Source organism: Cydia strobilella, chromosome Z (assembly GCF_947568885.1).
Source record: "Cydia strobilella chromosome Z, ilCydStro3.1, whole genome shotgun sequence".
Taxonomy (NCBI): Eukaryota; Metazoa; Arthropoda; class Insecta; order Lepidoptera; family Tortricidae; genus Cydia; species Cydia strobilella.
The window spans coordinates 38,507,674-38,522,205 of NC_086068.1; the positions used below are offsets into that span (position 1 = coordinate 38,507,674).

General features: G+C 34.8%; 1 protein-coding gene and 1 long non-coding RNA gene across 7 annotated transcripts in view; both read right to left on the minus strand.

Moving 5' to 3' along the window:
• LOC134754973 (uncharacterized) overlaps positions 1-11,075 on the minus strand; it is a 164,309-nt gene extending 153,234 nt beyond the window's left edge. The window contains exon 1 of one of the 2 annotated variants that reach the window (XR_010128990.1): positions 11,063-11,075. This is a non-coding gene — a long non-coding RNA (uncharacterized LOC134754973). Of the gene's footprint in view, positions 1-6,777; positions 6,840-11,062 lie in introns of those variants that run through there. The other variant, XR_010128989.1, reaches the window with a different exon arrangement.
• LOC134754820 (maternal protein pumilio) overlaps positions 1-14,532 on the minus strand; it is a 528,457-nt gene that overhangs the window by 240,162 nt on the left and 273,763 nt on the right. The window lies entirely within an intron of this gene.

The window sequence follows — 14,532 nt, forward strand, 5'->3', positions numbered from 1 at the left end:
GCACTTGGCCGGTTTTTTTATCCCAGAATTCGAAAGATAAGAACTGAAAAGGGAAAAGAACTGAAACTTGAGTCCTGGGGAAGGACATAGGATTGGTATTCGCAGGCTCGGTTTCCGCAACTCGACGTTATACTATTGCGCCTATTTTGCGTGAGGGATATAGTATAGGTTTTACCCCAGAAATCAACCCTAAAGGGGTTGAAAAGGGGAGTGCAAATTCGTATAACCAATAAAACCGATTTAGATGAAATTTGATATGGAGAAAGTCTTAAGGCCGTTCCATCGGTTTGCCGCTGTCTCTTTCACATTTCGCAAGAAAGAACGGGAAAGAGCAAGCGCGCCAAGTGTCCATTTTGATCAAATTTTGTCAATTTTTATTTATTTTAATAACGTTACCCTACAATATCGAAATTCGAAAGCTATGAAATTACTATTTAAGTTAAGATTGTTTTTTCTTCTTTTTTTGTTTATTATATCACATAATAAATAACCGAGTAAAGTTGGATTAAAAGTCCGAGTTAGAGGTTACTTTGGGAATTAATTGTATCGAGCGAAGTGTCATAATTCGTGTATCGGAAGCTATGATATTAAAGATAATATAGTCCAGAACTACATATATTTTTTCCACGTCTACGAGTATCAACGCCTTTAAGAAAAACATGATCATATAAGGAGATTTTTCGCCTTCTGGCTCAGGGAACCGCCTTAACGGGTCAGGGGTAACAAACGCTCAACGTGCTGCTGGTAGTATATGATAGATAAAGCTCAAGAGAACGTGGAGTGCTGCTGGGAGCAGAGGGTCAGAGGGGTAACACTCGCTCAACGTGACACTGGTTGTGTATGATGGGGAAAGCTCAAGACCTGGAACACCTGGAGTGCTGCTGGGTGCAACGGATCAGGGGTAACACTCGCTCAACGTGCCGCTTAGACTAGAGGCAGATTAAACAAAAGTCGTCTCCTTCACGATTTTCGTAGACATCTCTTCTAAATACCTAAAACTGGTATGGATGTGTTCCTCGTGGTCTCCAGAATACGAATTGACCGGTTTTAGTTTATGGAGGGGGGGACGGGTCGAGAAAAATGGGGGCAAAGATGGCGGTCTACCATCATTGATATTTGTTCACATCTTGAGTCCTATGGGACCGATCGGTTCATGTGAGGTGTCGTTTGAAAGAACATTAAACGTACTATTATTGTTTTAAAATAACCATAGTCATAACTGTAGTCGTTTACAAAATATTTTAAAATATATGATTTTTTTACCGTGCATCGATGGCATAAGTACTGATAAAACATGCTTTTAACTCAATAAATTATAAATTTACCGCAATTAATGTTACTACAAAATATACGGGATATTTCATTAGCTTTCCAAAAATATAAGTTTTATTGGTGTATGATTTTATATAACCAAGTTAAGCCGAATTCTGTTCAGCATGGGTCACTACGCACGGACACATACATGGCGGGATTGGCGGGCGACCGACGTCAACTTTTAATTATTTCTCGGGTTCTATTTTACTGATTAATTGGTGTTAGATACCATTTGATAGAATATTAAACGTGCTATAATTGTGTTTTAATAACCGTAGTCGTAACTGTAGTCATTTACAAAATAATTGAAAACATATGATTTTACCGTGCATGGACATAAGTACTGCTAAAATATGCTACTAACTCAATAAGTTATAACTTTACCGCAATAAATGTATTATCAAAATAAACGGCAATTTTATGAGCTATCCAAAAATATAAGTTTTATTGCTGTATAATGTTGTATTACCAAGTAATGATGAATTTTGTTTAGCATGGGCACTGTGCAGTGTGCATCGTCATGTAAATGGAGCCCGGCCGTCGTCGGCGTCGTTGAGTTTTCATTATTTATCGGGTTATATTATTCTGATAAATGCTTGGCGGTTACCATTTGCAATCATATTAAATTTTCTGATCATATTCTATTGTTTGAAATCTGAGGCCCAAAATTACCATTTTAAAAAGATTAAAGAAAAAGTTTCATTTTACCTAAGAGGTTTCCTTAGGGACCGAAATAATTTGTGAAAAAGATAATATAGTAGATATAGCGTAAAGTGTTTCAGAATAAAAATCAATAAACTATTTATTAACTTTCCAAGAATATTGATTTTGTTACTGTACAACTTAAACATATATGCCAGGATCAATTTCGTCAAGCAAGTACAACAAACGGCGCGGCGGGCGCCTCGGTAGACCAGCAGCATTCTATTATACTTTGACATTTAATAATGTTCCCAAATGTGAGGTGCTGTTAAGTATATTACATCGATAAAAATGATGGTTTTGTAGACTACATTTAGTCATTCATCAGTCTTCTTTTATTTTATATCACAGGAAACTTATGTTTTCACAAAAGCCTAGTTTTAGGTTCATGACTTCGTTAAGTTCCTAGCTTTCATGATTTCAAGACCACTGCACATGAAGTACTGAATTATCGGAATCGTTATTTGACGTCTACATGTAAAACGTTTTCGAACACACGCCGTACTTGATAATTTAAAATCACCTTCGTGATCTGAGGCTTGTGGCGTTTTTCAGTGATATTTGTCGCCCGCACGCTCCGGGGTGTCAATAAATAAGTGACTATTAACTATTTGAGTAGTAGCATAGGTCCACGTAGGTGATACTTTCAGTTCTAGATGGTAAATAAAATTAGCATTTAAGGTCAACATTTGTAACACTCAAGAAGGAAAATAATGTGCTATTACCTATCGTAACCTGATAGTTTGAAGTAAAAACTAATGGCGAATAAATAAAAACAAGTAAGTATTTTAGTGCATTGATGCCGGCGGCAGCAGCGATGGCCCGCTTGGTAAGCTGCTCGAAATGCATGTTTATAGAGAGCAGCTGATTTAGGTGGCAGGCTTGGAAACAAATTGTAACTATAGTAACACAATAACACAAATCTAGGGTTACTTTATACTAAAATTAAAATATGTAGGTACACACCTGACAACTGACAAAATCAAAAACTTAAAAGTTGTCGTACTCCTTTTTTCCGTTTTATAGCCGCCAGAGAAAGGCAGCTTGATCTGAACGAATTCTTCCAGTACGAAAACCAAATTTGTCCACCTTCGTTGTCAGTCAATTAGGGAGGGCTTCGTTCAGGGAACAAATCTGATTTGGCCGAGAAATTGGAACCTGCCATCCCTGCCATCTACATCAGCTGCTCTCTATAAACATGCACTTCGAGCAGCTTACCAAGCGGGCCATATATGGGGAAACGCTCTGAAACCAGAAGTTTCCATACCATGTCCATCTTCTTGGGGACGGACTAAGGAAAAAGAGAGTTGGACTCCAGAATGGTCGGCAGTTACAGCGATTTGGTCGCAATTAAGCCTCTTGGACCATTGTGGCTGCAAATCTGGCTGCGAAACTATGCGCTGTGGGTGTCGTCGCGTCAGCTTACCATGCACAGGCCAGTGTAAATTATGCAAAGGTGGCTGTACAAATCAAAAATAAGTTAATGTAATTTTCAATCCAGGGTTATTTTGCATGCTGACCACTGATTATAGGTCTGGCACAAAATTATAGGTTTAATGGTAATCAACTAGGCACAAAAATAATTCAACAGTAATCTACCGGCACAAAAATAATTCATGTATGATCAGTTATTTTGTAGTATTGCAATGGTAAGAGTACTTCAAAACGACTTCTTTTTCAGTTCTACATTGGCAATTGGCATACATCATTTTTGAGTTGAAGGAATTTCGATTTTATTTGAATTAATCAAAAACCACATTTAAATGACGTTCATTGTCCGCGAGGCGGTTCCTGGCACTTCAAGGGCTAAATAAAAATAATTTCTAATTTTAGATTTGTTATATATTTTTTTGTAATTCAGCACCAGGAAAAAACTATTCGTTTTTTTATTATTAAAATAGATTGGGTGATTTCTTTTCATATGACACATTTCATATTAAAATCAGTGCACTTACTGCGGTTGAAGATTTCTTCTAAATAAATTTATTTGTAGGAGCGTGCATAATTGAACTTAAATATTTCGTGAAAAATGAAAGGTATCTATGTCGGTTTTTTTATAATACTTGTTATTTATTCAGTAATATATACATGCATTAAACTATTCATGTTCCTTACATATTTTTTTTTGAGAAATCAAGTAAAAACTATCACTCGCGTAAAAAAAAACTTAAGATGCCGTTTTTTGTCGAAAGTATTCAGTATATATTTTTTGAGTATTTTTTTATAAGTAATATATATAATGAGCTTTTATTTGAGATATTAAACATTGAAATCGGTCAAATAGTTTTGCGTGTAGAACTTTTTAAAATATATTTTGAAAAAATTTACACTCGCATTCAAACTTTCATATTTCGTGAAGTATGAGGGGTATCGGTGTAGGGTTTTTTTATAATACTTGTTATTCGTTCAGTAATATATACATGCATTAAACTATTCATGTTCCATACATTTTTTTGGAGAAATCAAGTAAAAACTAAAAATCGAGTAAAAAAATAAAACTTAAGATGTCGTTTTTTGTCGAAAGTATTCAGTATATATTTTTTGAGTATTTTTTTAAAAGTAATGTATATAATGAGCTTTCATTTGAGATATTAAATATTTAAATCGGTTCATTGGTTTAGCTTGTAGAATTTTTTGATTTTTATTAACGAAGTGGCGCCATCTCTGTTCCTAAGGGGTGAAACTTGCGCTGCTGCGGGTCAAATCGCTCAGTTTGGTCCCTGCTATCACTGTGCAAAGCGGCTTGCTTTTATCATGAAGTGCAGCATTTTGTTCATAACAAGTATGACTACTGTCTCTTAGCAAATACAGATTTTGTAGTTGATACGGGGGCAACATTATGTTATCCTCTACGATTTAGCAGCTCTGGGTTAAATGGTAATGTTTTATGCAGTCTCGTTGTTAGACTCAGTACATACAGCTTCCTTATTGTTAGTAAGTCACTTAGGTTCTTTCGTTGGGAATCTGTATGGCTTAGGGCCGGTTGCACCAAACCACCTGCTAACGTAAGCACAGTTGGCTAAATTTTAACGTTTACGTAGAGGTCTTATCGATTGCTAAATAAAATGCGTTGCACCAACTATAAAATAACAGAACGTAATCGCTAATCGTGTTGCCGTATTATGAACGCAATCCTACCAATTTTTTAATGGTAGAATTATTTTATCATATTGCAACCCAGTCATAAATGCCAAAGTTGTCAACATTTTCAACAATCAGAAAACTTTTTTGGGGCGAACTAAACTTTCTTTGCAGCTTTTAAATCTAAATATTCAACAATTTATGCCATTCCTACATATATTTATGGACTTTATGGTTATCTTAAGAACAATGTATTTTCATGGCACTTTCAAGTGAAATTTTTGACTACGATTGTTCAATGGCCAAGTTGTGCTTTCCAAGCTAAAGCCGAAATCAAACTGGGAGATACATTGCCGGTAAGTTATCTTATTAGTTTAATACTTGTCGCTTATTATTTTCAGAGCCCAAGGCAAGGACAAGCCATTACCTTTACCATGCCTTTACCTTTAAGCTGGGAACTGGCTCTGAAGCAAAGTTCATACCTTTCTGCAGCAATTTTTCTTTTATACCCAGGCAGTCCAGGCTCAATTTGGCAATAACATTTTTGACATAATTAGGCATACCTAACAGCTTATTAGTAGTACAACATTACACTCAAGTTACTTTTGTACATTAATTTAAAGCTGCTTGTTGTAAGCATTTTCTTTTTACCAGTAGTTGAAGAGAAACACAAAATATTTTTACGGATAATATAACATGATGTTGCTTTCTTTTCAGGATTGATTTTAATCATTTGATATGGAATACAAGATGAAAGGAATTTACAAGTGAATCAACTCAAGAATACGAATGTCATATGCATAGGTAGAACGAAATTTTAGTGGTTTAAAGTAACTGCAAGAAACTTGTATAATTAAAAATAAATTATTAATAATATAGTCTTATTTTCATTTTTGATAATAAAGTAAGGTTATCTAACTTTATTTATCTGACACTACTATAAGTACCTATTCTCTTTAAACTGCACATTGACTAATGAAGGTAAGAGGTTATCTGGAGCTTATTTCAAATTTAATAACCAATTTATATCAAAATCATAAGTATGTATATTTTCTGTCATAATGGTAATTTGAATGAATTATTTCCTATATTTCTTGGGTGGAGATAAATAATATATATAAACATGGCCTAGTGTGAAGTCTAATAGTATAGTAAATATAATTCTACCACTTATCTCATATGGTTGGTTACGAAGTTGCACGGTGATTTACTAGCAGAAGTCAGTTTTAAGATTAAAACTATTTTATGCTACTTTATTATTAAGTAATTTCACACTGATATGATATTCTTTTGATAACAATTTGGCTAATAGAAGTAAAAGGTTACCCGGAGCCCGGGGAGTACTTAAATCAACAAATCACAGACTTATTTCTCAATCATAAGAACTTTACTGGTAACGTGAATGGCTTAGTTCCAACTATTATTATCTTTTTTCTTGGGTTGTAGATAAATAATCTATATAAACATGCATGGCCTATTGCAAGGTTTCTGACATGAGGATGGTAAACTACATAAAATAAATATAACAGAAAGTGGCTTTTCTTGAATGAACTATTGAGTTTTTTTTATACTACGTCGGTGGCAAACAAGCATACGGCCCGCCTGATGTTAAGCAGTTTCCGTAGTCTATGTACGCCTGCAACTCCAGAGGAGTTACATGCGCGTTGCCGACCCTAACACTCCTCTCCCTCGTTGAGCTCTGGCAACCTTATTCACCGGCAGGAACACAACACTATGAGTAGGGTCTACCTAGTGTTATTTGGCTGCGGTTTAGGTAGGTTAGGTTTTTAAATTTAGGGACTTCAGGTAGGTTCATCAGTAGGTAGGGAATTGTATAGTCAAGTGAAAAATATGGGTGCATACATCTCACTCAAAAATTATTACTCTTTTATTAGCAAATCAAGAACTTTAGAACAATCTTAAGTAAGCAGTACACACCTATATTCTTACACTTGACTGTAGTAGTGTGTATGTCCAGTACCTACCTACATAGCCTGGGTTACATACATTTGTTTCATTGTATTTTATTAATTTGATTTAAATGTAACTTTATAAGTCATACATGCAGGCAAGTCATATTCTTTATTATTTGTAAGTAGACATGCTTGTAGGGTGCCGACACCTAGGTCTGCCTAGGTCAAACCTACTCAACTTTTCTCATGTATATTCCATATTCGTAGAATAATTTAAGAATAAAAAAAGACTGATACCTGACTCCGCAGTCAAACTAAATGTAGTTTTGTGGAGCTTAATTGTTCCATCTAACTGTTACTTTTTATTCTTATAAATAAAATAATAAAGATCATGACATTCATGACTATGTAACTATTGTAAGATCTTAGCCCTCTGGTACATTTAGCAATAGACTACAACCATTGTACAACTGTAGATATCTTTAATCTAAAAGCAGCACACGTGATTGAAATCACAGTGCTTTTGTAATTAAATGATTTATTAGTAATAATAAACATTGTTAAGTCTTGGTATGAAACAAGTTCTTTTAAAATTTGTTTCATGTATTCTTGCAGGGAGCAATGTTATCGTTTCATAGGCTTATGAATAACATGTTGTAACAGCAAATAAAACACAAATAAGTATGAACTGAAACACTATAATAATTTTTGCATCACACATTTTTCTAACATAACCTATTTGGCCGAACTAGTCTATGATTGTCCAAATACAGTTTCTTCACACTAAAATACTTGTTTTATTTACGTTTATAGTTCTAAATATAGTTCACTTCTGTTGCGGGTTCTGATTTCTTCACAGGTCAACTTTGGGACCATCATGCCCCAATATAGTTGTCATCTAACTGTTTTTGACTATCGTAGTTAATAGGTCAATAATATTTCTATAGGTTTTATCACTTTTATCTTGATTACAATAAACACAGAGCCTTTTAAATTGATTTTAATGCCTATTCTGTCGATAAATAGTTTTCATTACATGCCGTCGAGTTTCATTTTATGGGACGTATTTGTTAACCTGTGATAGCATCAATCTGGTCTTATTCTCAACTTAAACTCATTCTGCACTCGATCTCAATTTAAAACGCACACTTTTCCTCAAACATTAATGTATTTATGAAACACAAGTCGTCTCGCAACTAAAATGACATTTATAACCAATAAGTCAACTGTCAGACGTTTTTGCGTTTAGATATTTCCACCTTTTTATTGTTATAAACAATGTTTTAATAATTTACTTATTACTCAAATTATTGAATAATCAAACATAAATTTATGAAATACGGGCCTTTTCCAAAAAGTGCAGCCATATTTATCGAAATATTTGCTGTTAACCAGTGGTCTACGACCGGTTAAGGGCAGCGTTTCTTTTTAACAGACACATAGCATGGTGCAACCCAAATATGCAGTTAACGTTCGTTAGCGCCATTTTTAACCATGATCAGTACATCAAATGGGCATGGTGCAACCCGCCCTTAAAGTACATAACCTTTAGTAAACAACGTTGCCCCCTTTCAACCTCCAGAAACTTGGTTTTTGCTGAGCCACCCCACACTGATATGCAGTAAGACAATACTGACTGAGCTAAAGTTATATATCTGATTTAATAGATATTTTGTTGTAATGTGTCTTAACTTTTTGAATAGCCATATCAGTTTTCGTATTCTCATATTTACATATTCAGTATGAGTATACCACGGCATGCGCTGGTCCAGCATTACACCTAGATATTTCGTGGAGTTTACTTTATCAATTCCCATACAGTTACATGAAGGTAGATTAGAATTATTACAAGTATGAATTTGGTTAAGATTATTTTTAGGTTGTGAGCTGATATATTTAGTAAAACATATGTAATTTGTTTTATTAACATTAAGGGTTAGAATCGTTTTTAGCCAAGAAGCCACTTTACTGAGTCCTATCTCAGCCCTTTCAAACCCAGACTCCCAGGATGGACCTTCAAATACTATGGCAGTGTCATCGGCGTAAGACAAGATGTGCCCACATTGTATTCCGAGGTTTGTCAGGTCATTAATATAGAGTAGAAATAATGTAGGCCCAAGGACAGATCCCTGGGGGACGCCGAATGTTATGTCTGCCTCCTGGCTTATAAAGTCACCTATCTTAACTCTCTGGGTTCACCCCTGTAAATAGTCACTTACCAAATCTAGTGGAGTAACCTCTTATGCCTCTTATCCATCTTGTGAATAAGAGTGGGGAGAGAGACGGTGTAAAATGCCTTCTGCAGGTCTAAGAAAACAGCTAGACACATGTTTCCCTTATCGGTCTTACAAGCTATTAGTGTAGTGAGTTCCAATATTGCATCTTCCGTAGATCTTGATTTGCGAAAACCAAATTGTTGATTCGATAGAACGTTGTATTTGTTTAGGTATGACATAAGGCGGTTGTTAATTAATTTCTCAATAACTTTAGAAATAGCTGGTAAGACCGATATGGGCCTCTAATTATTAACATCATCAGTCTCTCCACTCTTATGTACCGGTGTAACTAAAGATCTCTTAAGCGGTAAAAACAGAGGTTAGTAAGGTGCCTAATTACAGGGGTAACCAATTTAACAGCTAGTTTAAGAAATTTGGTTGTGATGCCGTCCCATTCAGTGGCACTGTCCGGTCTCAAGCCCATGACAATGCTGCATACCTCCTGCGGGTCTGTGTCTATAAGGGCAAATGAAGACGTTGTCCAGGTGGGGGTATTGTCTATCAAGAGATCTTGGGTTACACCTGCGTCATTATTAATAATGTTCTCAGCCAAAGACCTACCCACATTAGCAAAAAAATTATTAGCGAAATTAACTGCGTCTACAGGACATGAATTAATGGTTAATAAATCTAGGTATGAAGATTTAGTATATTTATAGTGAGTAATTTCTTTAAGTTTCCCACAATTTTTTTGAATTTTTACAAGCATTTGTTAACTGTGTTCTTTTATAATCACGTTTAATCTTTTTTAATAGGTTATTGCCGTAATTGCGATACCTTTTATACAGTGACCTTAAGGATCTCGTTAAATGGTTCCATCCGTGTTTGTTGTTGTAGCTTATTGCGGTTTCTAATACATCGTAGTAGGCCAGGAGTCGTCCATGGCTTTATTATGCGCTGTGTTCTAGACATAGATTTTGTAGTTTTACTCATCTCAAGAGCATGTCTTAACTTTAGAATGAATTGGTCGGCCACAATTCTTGGGTCATTACTAGAAAGACGGGATTCAATGTTTTCGTTCGATAGGTTTTTGATTGCAGTTTCATAATTTAAAGATGTAATTTTTTTCATTATTTGTTCGTTTTGTTTATTGTTTGTTAATGTTAAAAAGGTTGTTAGGTGATCTGTTATTGATGTGTTTAGAACAGCGCAGTAAGCCGAGTATTTGTAATTATTAATTTTGATCATGAAGTGATCTAGGCAGTTTGTTAGCCTAGTTGGGAACGTGTGACCAGCTAGGATACCATGAAAAGAGAGCATATTTAGGTATTGTTGTCTATTTAGATTTTCATATGTCGACTCGCTCTGCCTAGGGATCAGGTTGATATTAATGTCACCAGTTATTATTATATTAGATGATTGATAATTGTTAAGAAAGCTATTTAAGGAGTTAATCAAGTTTGAAGCATTGAGGTTAGATGGTGACCGGTAAATACCTAAGATAGTACAATCATTTATTATAATTTGGATACAGGTGGAGTTTTCAATTTTTATTTCTTTTAGTTTAGCTTTTAAATTATTTTTTATGTATACTACTACTCCATCGTTCTGGTTTTGATTAAATTTAGTTGCCAAGCTAACGTAATTGTTAATAATATCTGAATTCAGGTTTTACAAATTTCAATTGTAGGCCAAGCAATAAGAAGGTATAGAGGGAAATTATAAATAATTATTGTAACAAATTAAATCTCTTTTCATTTTTTATAAGTGGCCAAGTCGCTCAGACACATAGTTTCCGAGATATAATCGAAAAACCGAAAAATGGAACCTTCAAACCCCCCTCCCCCCCAGCACCAGGGTTACGGCCGGGGACTTTTGATATGTTCATCTCCTAACTATTCCAAACAAAGCTACGAAGTTAAAAATTGTGTTCCTTGCATTTCCCTCTATACCTTTTTTGGGCATTTATTTCCTGGCCTATTGTTCTTTGGTGTTTTCTGTTCTGTTTTTTCTTGGGATATGGTGCCGTACTTATCAGTCACACGTTGTAAAATAAAATGAAATTTCCCGGAATAAATTTAGTTTTCATCGTGTCAACTTTTTGAAAAGGTGTCATTATGTCATAAGTTCAAATATGAACGAAATTTTTCGACACGAATCCAACGAATGCCGTCACCAAAGCGAATTTTTGTCGTTTATATCGGTTTTCCGATTTATCAAATTGAGTTTCTTTTGTAAGGCACCAATTTCCGGAAATTTCTAGATATGCCGTGAGTCGGACTTAATTACTTAGTTTTTGATCCGACCCCTACGGGTTTTTTAAGACATTTCACTCACGTTTCACATAAAAAATACATCGTTTAAATTGTGTAATGTACGGAATCCTTGGAACGCGAGTCCGACTCGCACTTGGCCGGTTTTTAGCTTTTTGACAATATTTTAGGATGATTTGATATTAAGCGTGTATTTTTAATCTTTTGGGTTTGCCTAATGCAAGTCTTAGTTGACAAATATATACAAGAAAGAAAAGTGAGATATATAGATATATATTATATATATTATAGAAACATGAGATATTAAAGAAAACAACGTTGTTTCCATACTTTTGGCCAGGGGTGTAAGTAAAAAGGTAATATGTAGTACATAATTATTTTCCAACTTATTGTATTAAGTAATACTACATTTAAATCCCAAGGTAATTATTAATTAAAAATTTAAAAACAATATACAGTGTAACTAATAGGGTATTTGACAATATTAAAAATATATAACGAATTGCTGTCATCCTGAAAGATAATAAACTAATAAAGTATATTTACACTACACTGCGCTCCAGAACAGGCATAGCTGACGTAGGGGAGAAGACCGCTAGGCTGAAGTGGGACTGGGCAGGTCACGTCTGCCGCATGCATCCGGATAGGTGGGCTAGTATAGCCACCAAGTGGATGCCGCAAAAGAAGCGCGAACGTGGCAGGCCCAGGCGGAGATGGCGGGACGACTTGGACTCCTTCACTAATAACTGGCCGGAAACAGCTCAACAACGGGAGTCATGGAAATCTAAGGGAGAGGCCTTTGCCCAGCAGTGGGATACTACAGGTTATTAAAAAAAAAAAAAGTATATTTCACTATATTTGAATGTAAATTATGTTTATTTTTTGGAAAATAAACGAAAGAAAATTTTATATTTTTTAAATTTCATCAGGGACGTGAAAGCTCTGTGATTGGTCAACGCTCGGATGACGTCACACGCGGGTAAACATTCTTGATTGCCTTGAGTGTTTTAACTGTGTTATTTGTATTTAGTTAATTTTAGTTATTGTTCCACAGTTTTCTGATATATTCCGATTTATCTGTATATCTAGTAGCACAATATTCATAAGAATCTCAAAATGGAGCCGAAATATGTAAAAGCTGATAGCGGCAACCTACCAGACATAGGACGCATTAATGGTTGCACTTTTCTTTAAAGATAATCCGGATTACTATGCTGCGGAACTTAGAAATGTAAAAACAGCTGTGTGAGTATACGTAGAAATTGTTTATTTACGAACATTTCGATTTCGATGATACGAATACGACGACGATATATACCTATATAGAATACGATGACGAGAATAGTATCTCCATACTGCACTTTAGTTTAAAAGAAAAAGTATGCTACTAACTACCTACTAATGCTGAAAGAGCTATGTTATGAGGTTATGTAGTAATACATTAAATACCTAGATCTTGTTTCGTTAAATAACAAAATCCGCTGCTTTAATTACCATATTTATTTACAGCTAAATATTGCTTACATCGAAGTGGTCTTCACACATAAAAGCATTTATATGCGCTAAAATGCTCTTTGGGTCTCTTCCCGCTAGTTTTAAACACATTTTTCTTTTTTTGGGATTCGTTGTAATGGAAACAAACGATTTGTCTGGATTTTTTATAGTCGTACTTGAACATTGCGGCACTATACACCATTTATATACCATTTTACAGTGAAATAATGAATTCAATGGACATAAACCATAAGATTAACTAAGGTAATTGACTGAGTTTACTTGCGCGTGACGTCACACGTGTCACGTGTTTAGCCCCATTGCGAAAACAGCGTTTAAGGCGCGTTCAAAATAAATAAACTTTTAACATTGTTTTTTTATATTTAATACAGGAAATTTCACGGAAATATTAATGTAGTAATTATTAAGTCATAAACAATAAATTAAAACCATTTTCAAAAATTATTCAAATAGCCTATTGTAAATTAAAAATGCAGAAGTGTGAGGTTGGGAAAATGTAAGGGTGGGGGCTAGTCTATGGTCAATAATTGTATTGTTTTCAGGACAAATACATCTGTTTGACTCCTGAAATGAAAGGTCGAGTTTCCAAAAGCAGAGATCGTGTGAAGTAATTTCTGAAGAAACAAATGAAACAGCTCCCCCTCGCTCTATAGAAAGCTTTGCAAAGCGCGCGGCCCATGTAATCGGATAATAAAAAGGGCAAACGCGGTAAATATAAGATGAGGAAGACAGTTTTACGAGCAGTACCTAATTAAGTGGTGAACCAAACAGAACGAAGAAAACGTTTACAGTACAATAAGTATCCATATTTAAACTAAGCGATGAATTAATTTTCAACAAGCAGAATCGTCTGCGATCGATGCTATTAAGCTTGGAATAAATTTAAAAGTGGAAAAATTACTGCCTTGGGTGAGACTTGAACTCACGGCCTCTGGATAGATACTCCTGCGCTCTGCCAACTGAGCCACCAAGACCTCATCCATAGTCAGCAAATCTTCCCACTATATGGGTCTAGGGGACCCTAGCGACATCTACCGTAAGAGTGTTACACTTCTTAAACGGCCACCGGAGTTCCAAGTCATATTGGAAATTCACCAGTTACGATGTGCTACCCATTCTAAATTAATTTTTAACAAGCAGAAACGTCTGCGATCGATGCTATTAAGCTTAGAATAAATTTAAGTGGAAAAATTACTGCCTTGGGTGAGACTTGAACTCACGGCCTCTGGATCAAGTTCAAGTGGATGGAATTAGTAATTTGGGTACCTTTGTCCCATTTATTATAAATTCCAAAAAAAAAATATTAGATATTTATTCTCATAATATGAAATTACATTATAAATTATGCTAGACTAATCTACATGAATTTATATTATGATCGTCATTGACTAGGTATTTACATAACATAAATTAATAAATACATAAATAATTAATAGATACAAATCAAAAAAATGTCTTACAAATTTTAAATTAAATTAAAAATTAAATTTTATGCATTCATGTCAAAAACAAAATACG